General features: G+C 38.0%; 1 pseudogene; it reads right to left on the bottom strand.

The window, feature by feature from the left end:
- Window positions 1-669: 669 nt before the first annotated feature.
- Window positions 670-3,075, bottom strand: LOC143681545 (caprin-1 pseudogene; annotated as a pseudogene).
- Between the last annotated feature and the right edge of the window lie 8,889 nt (window positions 3,076-11,964).

The raw sequence follows: 11,964 nt of genomic DNA, 5'->3' as shown, positions 1-11,964 counted from the left end.
TAGATGGTACCAATCCTTACAAAAGTCATTGTCAAAGAAAAACTGTTAAGTGTTCAAAAGTATCTAAATAGCTCACATTAAATACAGAAGCGGCCATCCAGATCACATCCCATTTTTGTTGTGTCTTTTTTTCAAAAAGTGCCAATCAAAGCCTAATTTTGCATTTTGGCTTTGTCTTACATAGTATCAGATGTTAAAAAGCAATTTACATGTTTTTAACCACAGTAGTTTGGCCAGATGATGAAGAGTGCAGTGTCAAAGTTGGTAGCCAGCCTTAAATGTGTGATCAAGGGCCCATGCATAATTTGATATGCATTCAAAACATTCAGTGCTCCAATTTAACTGGAAAAGCTGTGAAATGCAGCTCTTCTGCAAACCACACTCCACTCCTTCCATCTTCCTTTCATGGGATGTATTTTAGTTTCCTCAATTACCACTGAACAACTCTAGGGCTGATTTGTAGATTTTATCCACTGTCAGAAAAGTCAATCTTGCTTTTTCCAAACCACTTCAATTAACTATGAAGATATTATCACCCTATAAAATATGTTTTACTCCTAAGCAAGGGTAAGGAATCTATCATGTGCAAGGCTCAAAATGACGCTTAGGACAGAACATGCAGATTAAAAATAGTTTCCTTCCATATCCAGGTAATATAAAGCTGACAACTGTAGTCCTGTCTTTATGGGATGAAAACAGTCCCTTTACAATAAGTTGCCTGAAAGGGAGAACAAATAGATAATAACTCTTCTGGTAACATATTATGGTACACTGGCCAGTGTGTTTTGGCGATTAAACATAATCCTGTGAATCAGATTAATTCACTTGCTGAGTGTTCATTTGCGGCATCCCTCTGTTGGGTCTTGGGGGCCCTCCACGACCTCGTGGGGCTCCCCGTGGTCCACTCTGCCCAGAGCCTCGCTTGAAATTCTGCTGATATCCATCCCGCTGGTAGCCAGAATAGTCCCGGGGAGCACTGAACTGAGATTGCGTATAACCGCTGTTTGGAGTGTTAGAGAATGAAGGGCGGTAACCATCATATCCTCCTCTGAATCCATTGGCAGGGCCCCGATATCCATTCATCAAACCTCTAGCACCACGGGAGCCTCCACGAGACACACCATGGCTGTTGTAATAGGGCTGACTGCTACGAGGAAATCCAGTATTCTGCTGCGGAGGCTGCTGGTGATTACCAGTCACAGGATGGGGCTGGTCCTGGGAACCATGGTAAGTGCCAACTACTGTTTGAAGCTGTTCTTGCTGAAGTTCTGTTTGTTCTACTTGGTGAGGCTGACTGGAAAAGCTCTGGTTATAACTAGGCTGGTACTGATTTTGGTACTTTAAAGTTTCTGGTTCATTAACAGGAGGAACTGGGGCATTCATATTGAACACCGTCTGCATGGATTGGAATGGAGCTGCATTTACATTGATTCCACTGCTATGTAAAGGTTTGCTTCTCCCAGCCTGGAACACCTGAGGCTGAGAAGCAGCAGGAAGGGATGATGATGCTGTAGTCTGGTCTGTATTTAAAGAGATTGTTGCCTGAATCTGGTCAATTGGTTCCTTTTGTGGTCGTTGCTCTGTAGCATGAGAAGGCTGATACAAGGGCTGAGGTGCTGTGTACCCCTCACTTGTGGATGAAACCAAAGGAACCTGTGTAGCTTCTGGTTGTACAGAAACTTGATTAGGTTGAGCAAGTCTAGATTCAGAATGAACTGGAGGGCAAACAAGCTGGGGCATGTCCATGCTTTGTGTTGGATTCATGGGTTGTGCAGATACAATGGCAGGATCAAGTGTCTGGTTTTCAAAATCCAGCATTGAATCTTGTATGAAATTATAGGGCCCCTGCATTTGAGCCATAAGATCCTGCACTCGCTGTCTTCTCACAAGGGGATCTGCCTGAGCCACTGGAGTCAAAGAGTGAGGTTCTGGTACTGAAGGAGACGCAGCCTGTGGTTGCTGCTGGAGTGAATTTACCACCTCAACTGTTTCAACCGTCCACTCATCTACCTGCTCCTTTTCACTGCTGCTGAACTGTGTTTCTGCCATAAATTGTCTATTTACATACTCTGTTGATTCAACTTCACTTTGTTCCGTGTATTCTTCTGCTGGCTCAGGTTCAGCTTCAGCAACCTGGTCTTCAACTGTTGGTGCTGAGGGTGCCTCCTCTTCCTCACATAGCCCATTCTGGTGGTTGTGAGTACTGTCAAAATAGTTTGACTGGAAAACACGCTCAACAATTTCCTTAAGAGCTTTATAGGTTGTTCCACATACAGACTTTTCCTTCCCTTCCAGCAAGTCCCACAGGTGAATGGAGGCATGTTCATATTGCTCATTCAACCTCAAGCTCATGTCCCGTTCAGGGTCCACTAACTTATAAAATTCATCCAACAATGACAATTCCTCTTCAGACAGTATCGGAATTCCATTCAAGCCTTGTTTCAGGTCAGTTCGCACCTCATCATCTCCCAATTTGTCCAAAACATATTGTAGCTCAAGTACAGTTTTTAAACGTTTCTGTTCGGCTTCTTCTCGCATAAGCTGCTCCCGACGTGCTGTCTTCTTTATTGTTTTCTGAATATCTTGACTTAATGCCACGAAACTCCTCTGTAATTCTTTTGCAAATTCCAAGTTATTTGTGACTTCCTGGTACTTAGATACTGCATCCAGTTGATCTTGATTAAGCCTTTCCCCTTTGTTCATTCGTTCCTGGTAATCATCAAGCTTGCCCTTTTTCTTCTCCAGGTTCCGAAGTTTCTTGTCGATCACCCCGAGAATCTGCTTCATGGCCTCGGTCTGGACAGCGCCGGTGCCGGTTGCGGGGTGCTGAGAAGCCGGCGCAGCTGCCCCGGCCCCTGCCTCACTCCCAGAGGAGCCCGACGCGGGTGGCGGTCCGGACGACTTGCTGCCGCTGCCGCTGTGGCTGGTGGCCGAAGGCATCGTGCGCGCGCGGAGGCCGGTGGAGATCCCGAGTGGGCAGCTGTGGGGGCAGCGGTGACGGTACGTTCTGGGCTGTGTTGTGCGCTCCTTGGGCGCAGGCCGCTTCGCCCCGTTCCCGCTGCACCAAGAGCCGCTGCTAGTCCCTTTTGTGTTTTATTTCACTCAGCATTATGTCCTCAAGGGCCATCCATGCTGTCACATGCTTCAGGACCTCTTTTCTCCTTACTTCTGCATAGTATCCTGTCATATGTGTATACCATATTTTGATTATCCACTCATCTGTTGATGGACACTTGAAGTATTTCCATCTTTTGGCAATTGCAAATAATGCTGCTGTGAACATCAGTGTGCAAATGTCTGTTCATGTCACTGCTTTCAGATCTTACGGGTACATACTGAGTAGCAGAATTGTGGAGTTGTAGGGTAACTAAATATTTGGTTTTCTGATAAAATGTCACACTGTCTTCCGCACCAGCTGTACCATTTGACAATCCCACCAGCAGTGGATAAGTGTCACTATTAACCCATATTCTCTCCAGCATTTGTAGTTTCCTGTTTGTTTAATACCAATCATTCTTATATGTGTGAGATGATATCTCCTTGTGTTCCGATTCACATTTCCCTAACAGCCAATGTAGATGAACATCTTTTCATGTACTTTTTGGCCATTTGTATTTATTTTCCAAAGAAATGTCTATTCATATTTTTCCCATTTTTATAATGTTTTTTTTTGTTCTTTTATTGTGTTGTAGGATACTGATAACCTTATCAGATACATAGTTACCAAATATTTCTTCCCATTGAGTTGGTTGCCTCTTCACCTTTTTGACAAAGGCTTTGAAGCCTATAAATGTTCAGGTTTGAGAACTTCCATGTATCTATTTTTTTTCTTTCATTGTTTGTGCTTTGGGTGTAAGATCTAAAAAGCTACTTCCTATCATTGAGTCTGATAGATACTTTCTATCAGGCATTTTATATTACTGACTCTAATATTTAGGTCTTTTATCCTCTTTGAGTTAATTTTTGCATAGTGTATGAGGTAAGGGTTCTCTTTCATTCCTTTGGGTAGGGATATCCAGCTCTCCCACCTCCATTTATTGAAGAGAATATTCTGTTCCAGTTCAGTGGATTTGGAAGCCTTGCCAAAAATCAGTTGATTATAGATCTAAGGATCTATTTCTGAGGTATCAATTTGATTCCATTGATCAATATGGTATTTTTGTGCCAATACCATACTGTTTTGACCACTGTGGCTTCATAATAAGATTTCAAGTCAGGAAGTGTAAGTCCTCCCACTTTATTTCTCTTTTGTGGGATGTGTTTGGCTAGTCAAAACCCCTTTCCCTTCCAAATAAATTTGATAACAAAGTTTCCCAGGTCTGAAGTGTAGGTTGTCGGAATTTTGATTGGTATTGCATTGAATTTGTAGATCAATTTGGATGGACCTGACATCTTAACAACGTTTAATCTTCCTATCTATGAACACAGAATGTCTTTCCCCATAGTTAGGTCTTCTTTGTTTAGTTTTTAGCAATGTTTCATAGTTTTTTGTACAGAGGTCCTTTGTGTCCTTGGTTAAGTTTGTTCATAGATACTTGGTCCTTTTAGTTGCTATTGTGAATGGAATTTTTTTTCTTAATTGACTCCTTAATTAGGTCATTTCTAACGTATAGAAACACTACTGATTTTTGTGCATTCATTTTTTATCCTGTCACTTTGCTGAATTCACTTATTAGCCCTAGGAACTTTATCATAAAATTCTCATGATTTTTCAAATATAGGATCATGTCATACGCAAATAATGAGAGTTTTATTTCTTCCTTTCCAATTTGGATGCTTTTTATTTCTTTTTCTTACCTAGTTTCTCTAGCTAGAACTTCTAGCACAATGTTGAATGGCAGTGGTGACAATGGGCATCCTTGTCTCATTTCCTATTTTAGTTAGAAGGCTTTCAGTCTCTCACCATTGGATACAATGCTGGCTGTGGGTTTTCCATAGATGCCCTTTATCATATTGAGGAAGTTTCCTTTGATTCCTATTTTTTGGAGTGTTTTTATCAAGAAATGATGCTGGATTTTGTTGAATGCCTTTTCTGCATTGATCATGATCATGTGATTTTTACTTTTCAATTTGTTAATGTGTTGTATTACATTGATTGATTTTCTTGTGTTGAATCACTCTTGCATGCCTGGAATAAACCTCACTTGGTCATGGCATATAATTCTCTTATGTGCTGTTGGACTTGATTTGCAAGTATTTTGTTGAGAATTTTTGTATCTAGATTCATTAGAAAGATTTGTCTGTTTATCAGACTTTGAATCAGAGTGATGTTTGCTTCATAGAATGGATAGATAGAGTCTTTTTTCTTTATTTGTTTGGAAGAGTTTGAGCATGAATGATGTTAGTTCTTCTCGGAATGTTTGGTAAAATTCCTCTGTGAAGCCATCTGGCTGTGGGCTTTTCTTTGTAGGTAGTTTTTTGATAACTAATTGAATCTATTCACTTGTGATTGGACTGTTGAGGTCTTTTATTTTTTTCTTGAGTTAGTATAGGTTGTTCATGTGTTTCTAGGAAATTGTCCATTTTCATCTATGTCGTCTAGTTTGTTGGCATACAGTTTTCATAATATCCTGTGGTTTTTTTAAAATTTCTTCAAGGTCCATGGTAATACCCCACCCCCATTTCTGATTTAGTTTATTTGCATCTTCTCTCTTTTTGACTTTGCCTGGCTAGCTAAGGTTTTATCAATCTTGTTTCTCTTCTCAGAGAAACTATTTTGGTTGTATTGATTGTCCCTATAATTTTTTTGTTCTTCAATTCATTTATTTCTGATTTAATATCAGAATTTAACCTTAGCTTTAAGGTTAGTTTGTTGCTCTGCCTCTAGTTTTGTCAGTTGTTCAATTAGGTTTTTTTTTTTCCAGATAGATTTTGCCTCCTCCTTTTCAATGTAGGCATTTAGAGCTATAAATTTCCCTCTCAGCACTGCCTTCACTTCATCTCTAGGGTTTCTCAATTACTTTTTTTTTTTTTTCTTGCATGGACAGGCACCAGGAATTGAACCCAGGTCTCTGGCATGGCAGGTGAGAATTCTGCCACAGAGCCACCATCGCACCACCCCACCTCATAGGTTTTGATATGTTGTATTCTTTTTTTCATTTGTCTCCAGATATTTACTGATTTCTCTTGCAATTTCTTCTTTGACCCACAGATTGTTTAAGAATGTATTGTTTAATCACTACAAATTTGTGAAAGTGCCAGTTCTTCCATGGATGTTGATTTCCAGCATCATTCCATTATGATCAGAGAAAGTGTTGTGAATAATTTCAACTGTTTTAAAATTATTAAGACCTGTTTTATGCCCTAGCATGTGATCTGTCTTAGAGAATGTTCCATGAACACTTGAGAAGAATGTATCTCCTGGTGTTTTGGGGTGTAGCTATATGTATATATATATATATGTATTTCATTTACCGTATTTTTTAGATTCACTATTTCCTTATTGATCCTCTATCTGGTTGTTCTGTCTATAAAAGAGAGTGGTGTGTTGAAGTCTTGGACAATTGTTGTAGAAATATTGATTGCTCCCTTCAATTTTGACAGTTTTGTTTCATGTACTTCGAAGCTCCTTGATTGGGTGCATAAACATTTATGATTGTTATTTCTTCTTGGTGAGAATGTCCCCCTTTATTAATATGTAGTGTCCTTCCTTGTCTCTTATGACATCTTTACATTTAAATTCTATTACGTCTATTATTAAAGACTATTTTGTCTATTGTTAGTTTAGCTACCCCAGCCTTCTTTTAGTTACTACTTGCATTGAATATCTTTTCTCATCCTATAACTTTCAACCTATCGTATGTTTAGGCATAAGATGAGTCTTTTGTAAACAGCATATAGATGGATCATATTTTTAATGCATTTTACCAATCTGTGTCTTTTCATTGGGGAGTTTAATCCATTAAAATTCAAAGTTATAACTGTAAAGGCAGTTCCTGATTCAATCACCTTATCCTTCTGTTTTTATTTGTCAGACCTATTTTTTATCTCTCTCTTTTTATCCTTTAAGTTACCCTTACTAACACTCTTCACTTTTGTGCCCCCTACCAGATCTCTCTTTCTTCTTTTTTTTTTTAAGCTGACAGAATTCCCTTTAGTTTTTCTTGTAAGAGAGGTCTCAGTAACAAAAATTTTCTCCCCCATTTTTTTTTTTTGCATGGGCAAGCTCCAGTAATCGAACCAGGGTCTCCAGCATGGCAGGTGAGATTTCTGCCACTGAACCACCATTGCACTGCTCCCTCCCACACTTTTGAAGACAGCTTTGCTGGATAAAGAATTCATGGTGCACAATTTTTCTCTTTCAGGTTCTTAAATGATTTATATACCTTTACCTTCTCTCCTTCATGGTGCCCAAGAAGTAGTTAGTGCTTAGTCTCATGTGGCTTCCCTTGTATGTGGGGAATTGCTTTTCTCTTGCTGCTTGTTGGACTCTATCCTTCACTCTTGCATTTGACACTCCGATTAGTATGTGTCTTGGAGTGGATCTGTTTGTATATATTTTATTTGGAGTTCATTAGGATTCTTTGATTTGCATAGTATGTCTTAAAAGCATTGGAAAGTTTTCCCCAATTATCTCCTTAAATAATCTTAGCCCTTTGCTCTTGTCTTTTCCTCCTGGAACACCAGTGATTCTTATATTTGTGCACTTCGTGTTGTCAATCATAATTCCTGAGATCCAATTCAAAATGTTCCATCTTTTTTTCACCAATTTTTTCTTCTGGGTATGTGAATTCAATTGCCCTATCATGTAGTTAGCTTATTCTTTTTTTGGCCTCTTCAAATCTGCTGTTGTATGTCCCTGGTATATTTTAAATTTGGTCTGCAGTATCTTCCTTTCTAAAAGATCTGCTATTTTTCTATTTATCCTTTCAAATTCTCTAACTCATGTCAGTTGATCAGTGGTTATATATTTCAGAACTTTAGTAACTAATTCTAGTCCATTAGGATTCTGAGGATTTTTTTTTCTTTGCCCGTGTTTTTCTACAAGCTGCTCAAGTGTCAAAAAATTTAACTTGATTCTGAAACTACTCCTTGGCAAAGATTTTCTCTTTTGAGATGGACCTAGGGTTTCGTCTGAATGATATATGATAAGGTTTCTATTCTGTAACATGAATAATTTCATTGGTATGAGCCTTGGATCCTATTTGCTATAACATTATACAAAATATGACTATTGATAAAGTCTTGGGTATTAACTAGTTCACCATCATTCAACTAATTAATGCTATGTGCATGGCTCCAACTTCTGTAGAAGGTGGGATGATTAGTTGTAGTCAGGAAAGACAGGAAGCATTTTAGAACCCTTAACTGATGATATCTCTAACAAACTGAAACATCATTCCCAAACCACCTAAAAAAAATAGAAAGCCGAGTCAATATCTAAAAAAGTATATTTCTACTAAACTGTGAGGTGAAAACGTTGGCAACAGATGAACATATTCTATAAATTTGGATGAAAGAAGCTGTTAAATAGCCTACAGCTTTTCAGTCTGAATTCTTTCCTTTGTACTCTTCTGCCTGCTGTCATTGACGCTTATGAGTGACAGCAGGAGCTAGCAGGAGGAAGCGTGAAGCCTGAGTAGTTGCTCTGTTCACACTCCAAACAGGGGAGATTTGGTTGTAGACTACTTGGTGTTCTAGACTTACTTTATCTTCTGGTTGCTTGCTAAACTACTTAGCATATTTTATATTGTCCATTTCATTTTATAATAGTAGCTAAAAATAGACCATTACAAAAAAGAAAATTGGTAAAGCTAACTGTAAAAATGGAATTTAAAAATTGCAAAGAGAAATTTAGGACAGTAAACGTTTTCCTCCTTAGTCATTCACTAACTGTGTAATCCACTGCTATATAAAAATTATCTTTAAGCAGATACAAAAAGTAATGCATAACATACCCTAAATTAAGTTAAAAAAAGGTGACGTTTAAAAACTAATTGCTTTAGAGTGTTGTTCATGTCTTACATTTCCTTATTGATCTTCTGAGTGGATGTTCCATCCATTATGGAAAGTGATATATTACAGTTTCCTACTATTAATGTAGAACCATCAATTTCTCCCTTTAAATCTGTCAGTATTTCCCTATATTTTGGGGCTCTGCTTTTAGGTGCATATATATTTATGGTTGTTACATCTCCTTATTGAAGTGACCCTTTATCGGTATATAATGGACTATCTTTGTCCCTCATAACTATTGTTTACTCAAAGTCTGTTTCATCTGATATCAGTATTGTTACCCCAGCTCTCTTTTAATTATTACTTACTATACATTTTTTCCATCCTTTCACTGTCCATGTACTTGTATCTTTGAATTTAAGGTGAGTTTCTTGCAGACAGTATTTAGTTGGGTCATACTTTTTGTTGTTTGTGGTGGTGGGTTTTTTTGTTTTGTTTTGTTTGTCTTTTTATTTCCCCTTGTCCTATGCTATGGTTATTAGAAATATTGTAATTAAGCAACAAGTGTAATTTTAACAGGTCTTTTTCTGTGTGCAGCCACAAGCAAAATGAGTTTATAATTGTGCAGTATACAGATATATATATATATATATATATATATATATATATATATATATAAATTCAAAAATTTATTATATTATTGTCTCCCTTCGTTTGTCCCATCTCCCAACCCTACTCTCCTCTTCAAAAGTACCTGCTATGAGGAGTTTGGTGTATTTCCTCTCTAAGCTTTCCTCTATACATATAAGAGATGCACATACAGTTTTTTTTTTTTAACTAATTTGGATCACTGCATGATTGCAGTGATTGGTTTGTACCACTTCAAAGCGTGTTTTTAAAATATGATCATGTAAATTTACGTCTCTCCCTTATTTATGTAATACTTACATATTCTCTGTAGAAAATATCATTAAACATCATTTAATTATCCTTTATTGATGTAAAATTAGACTGTCACAGTCAGGTTCATGTGTCAATTTGACCAAGTGGTGATACCTGCTTGTCTGGTTGGGCAAGTGCTGGCCTGTCTGTTGCAATGAGAACATTTCATAGAATTAAATCATGATGACGTTAGCTGCATCCACAGCTGACTCCATTTGTAATCAGTCAAGGCAAGTGTCTTCTGCAATAAATTGTGCTTAATCTAATCACTGGAAGCCTTTTAAGGAGGATTCAGAAGAGACAGGCTCTCTTCCTGCTTCGACTGGCAAGGCTCTCCTGTGGAATTCATTCAGACCCTCCACCAGAATCGTCAGTTTCACAGCCTGCCCTGTGGATTTGGGACTCTGTGTTCCCATGATTATGTGAAACACTTTTATAAATTTTATATTTGCAAGTGTTTCCTGTTGATTCTGTTTCTCTAGAGAACCTTAACTAGAGATTTCCTCTATTTTTTACTTTAATTGAATATAATACTATTTTATGCATCTTTATTCTACCTTTTCTCACATGTAAAAGTATTTCTAAAATATTTAGTCCTAGAAGTATAATTCTGAGACACAAAATTCAAATTTTGATAGCTATTACCAAAATCGGTTAAAAAATGTATGCCAGATTAAAATTTTTAAAAAAGTATCCATATTTTGGAAGTCTCTGTTTCCCTTTTTGCCCCCCATTCTGTACACTGCATTATTCCCCCAGGATGTACCACCTGGCCTCTGCTTATTTTTTAATATTTTTATTGACAAAACAACATACAAACACAAACATTCTTAACATATGAACATTCCATACTTGGTGTACAATCAATGGCTCACATCATCATCACATAGTTGTATATTCATTGCCATGATCATTTCTTAGAACATTTGCATCACTCCAGAAAAATAAATAAAAAGAAAAAAAAAACTCATACATGCCATACCATATGCCTTACCCTTCCCTATTGTTGACCACCTATATTTCTGTCTACCCGATGTATTTTAACTTTTGTTCCCCTATTTTTTTCTATACCCCTTACCACTCCCTTTCATTGATCATTAGTATTTCAATCTACTCAATTTATTTTAACATTTGTTCCCCCTACTATTAGTTACTTTTTTATCCATATTTTTTACTCATCTGTCCATACCATAGATGGAAGTAGCCCGCAACAGAAAGAGACAGACACATTTTGCAGTCCCAGGGGGTTCAGAAGAATCTGGAGTTTTAAGATTTTCTAGTGCATTGGCCAGATATCTCCATTCTCAGAGTCAGGGTCCCATTTTTTCCCATCAGAATGCTCCCTGCTTTGGTGTAGTAGACCTGCTGGAGTTAAAACTTTAATCTTCTATTATATCCTCTAACTTTATAATTAAGTCCTGGGCATAATAGGCAGCTTTTCCCCTCTCTTTGCCTTTTGGTTGTAGGAGACGGAGTTTCTGTATGGGCTTGTAAGGAGGTGAGCTGACTTCGCACTACTTTAAGTTTTCAGTTAATCATCCTCAGTTTTTTTCTTATCTTTTGTGTTAGTTTGCAAGCTGCCAGAACGCAATATATGAGAACTGGAACAGCTTTTAAAAAGGGGAATTGAGTAAGTTACAAGTTTACAGGTCTAAGAGTATAAAATTGTCCAATCTAAGGCATCCAGGGAAAGATACATTTATTCAGGAAGGCTGATGAGAAGAACACCTCTGGCAGCTGGGTAGTCACGTGGCTGGCATCTGCTGACCCCTTGCTTCTGAGCTCCAATGCTTTCAGCCTCTATTCCTGAGGGGGCTCCTCGCATTGCTTCTCCAAGACTGGATTTCTTCTCTTGGCTTCATCTGCTGGGCTTCACACATCCGTGTCTCTGTTCTCCAAGTGTTGGCGTCTGGGCCAGCTCTGCTTTGAAGTTTCCGTTGGCCTTGTCATTTCTGTCATTTCTGACTCTCTCTGAAATGTTTCCTCTTTTCAAGGACTCTAATAAACTGATCAAGACCCACCTGGAATGGGTGGAGTTTTATCTCCATCTAATTAAAGGTCACACCCACAATTCAGTGTGCCACATCTCCACAGAGATAATCTAATCAAAAGTTTCCAACCTACAGT

This window comes from Tamandua tetradactyla, chromosome 4 (assembly GCF_023851605.1).
Source record: "Tamandua tetradactyla isolate mTamTet1 chromosome 4, mTamTet1.pri, whole genome shotgun sequence".
In the NCBI taxonomy this organism is placed as follows: domain Eukaryota; kingdom Metazoa; phylum Chordata; class Mammalia; order Pilosa; family Myrmecophagidae; genus Tamandua; species Tamandua tetradactyla.
The sequence above is the reverse complement of the archived record's forward strand: the minus strand, read 5'-3'. Positions and strand labels throughout refer to the sequence as shown.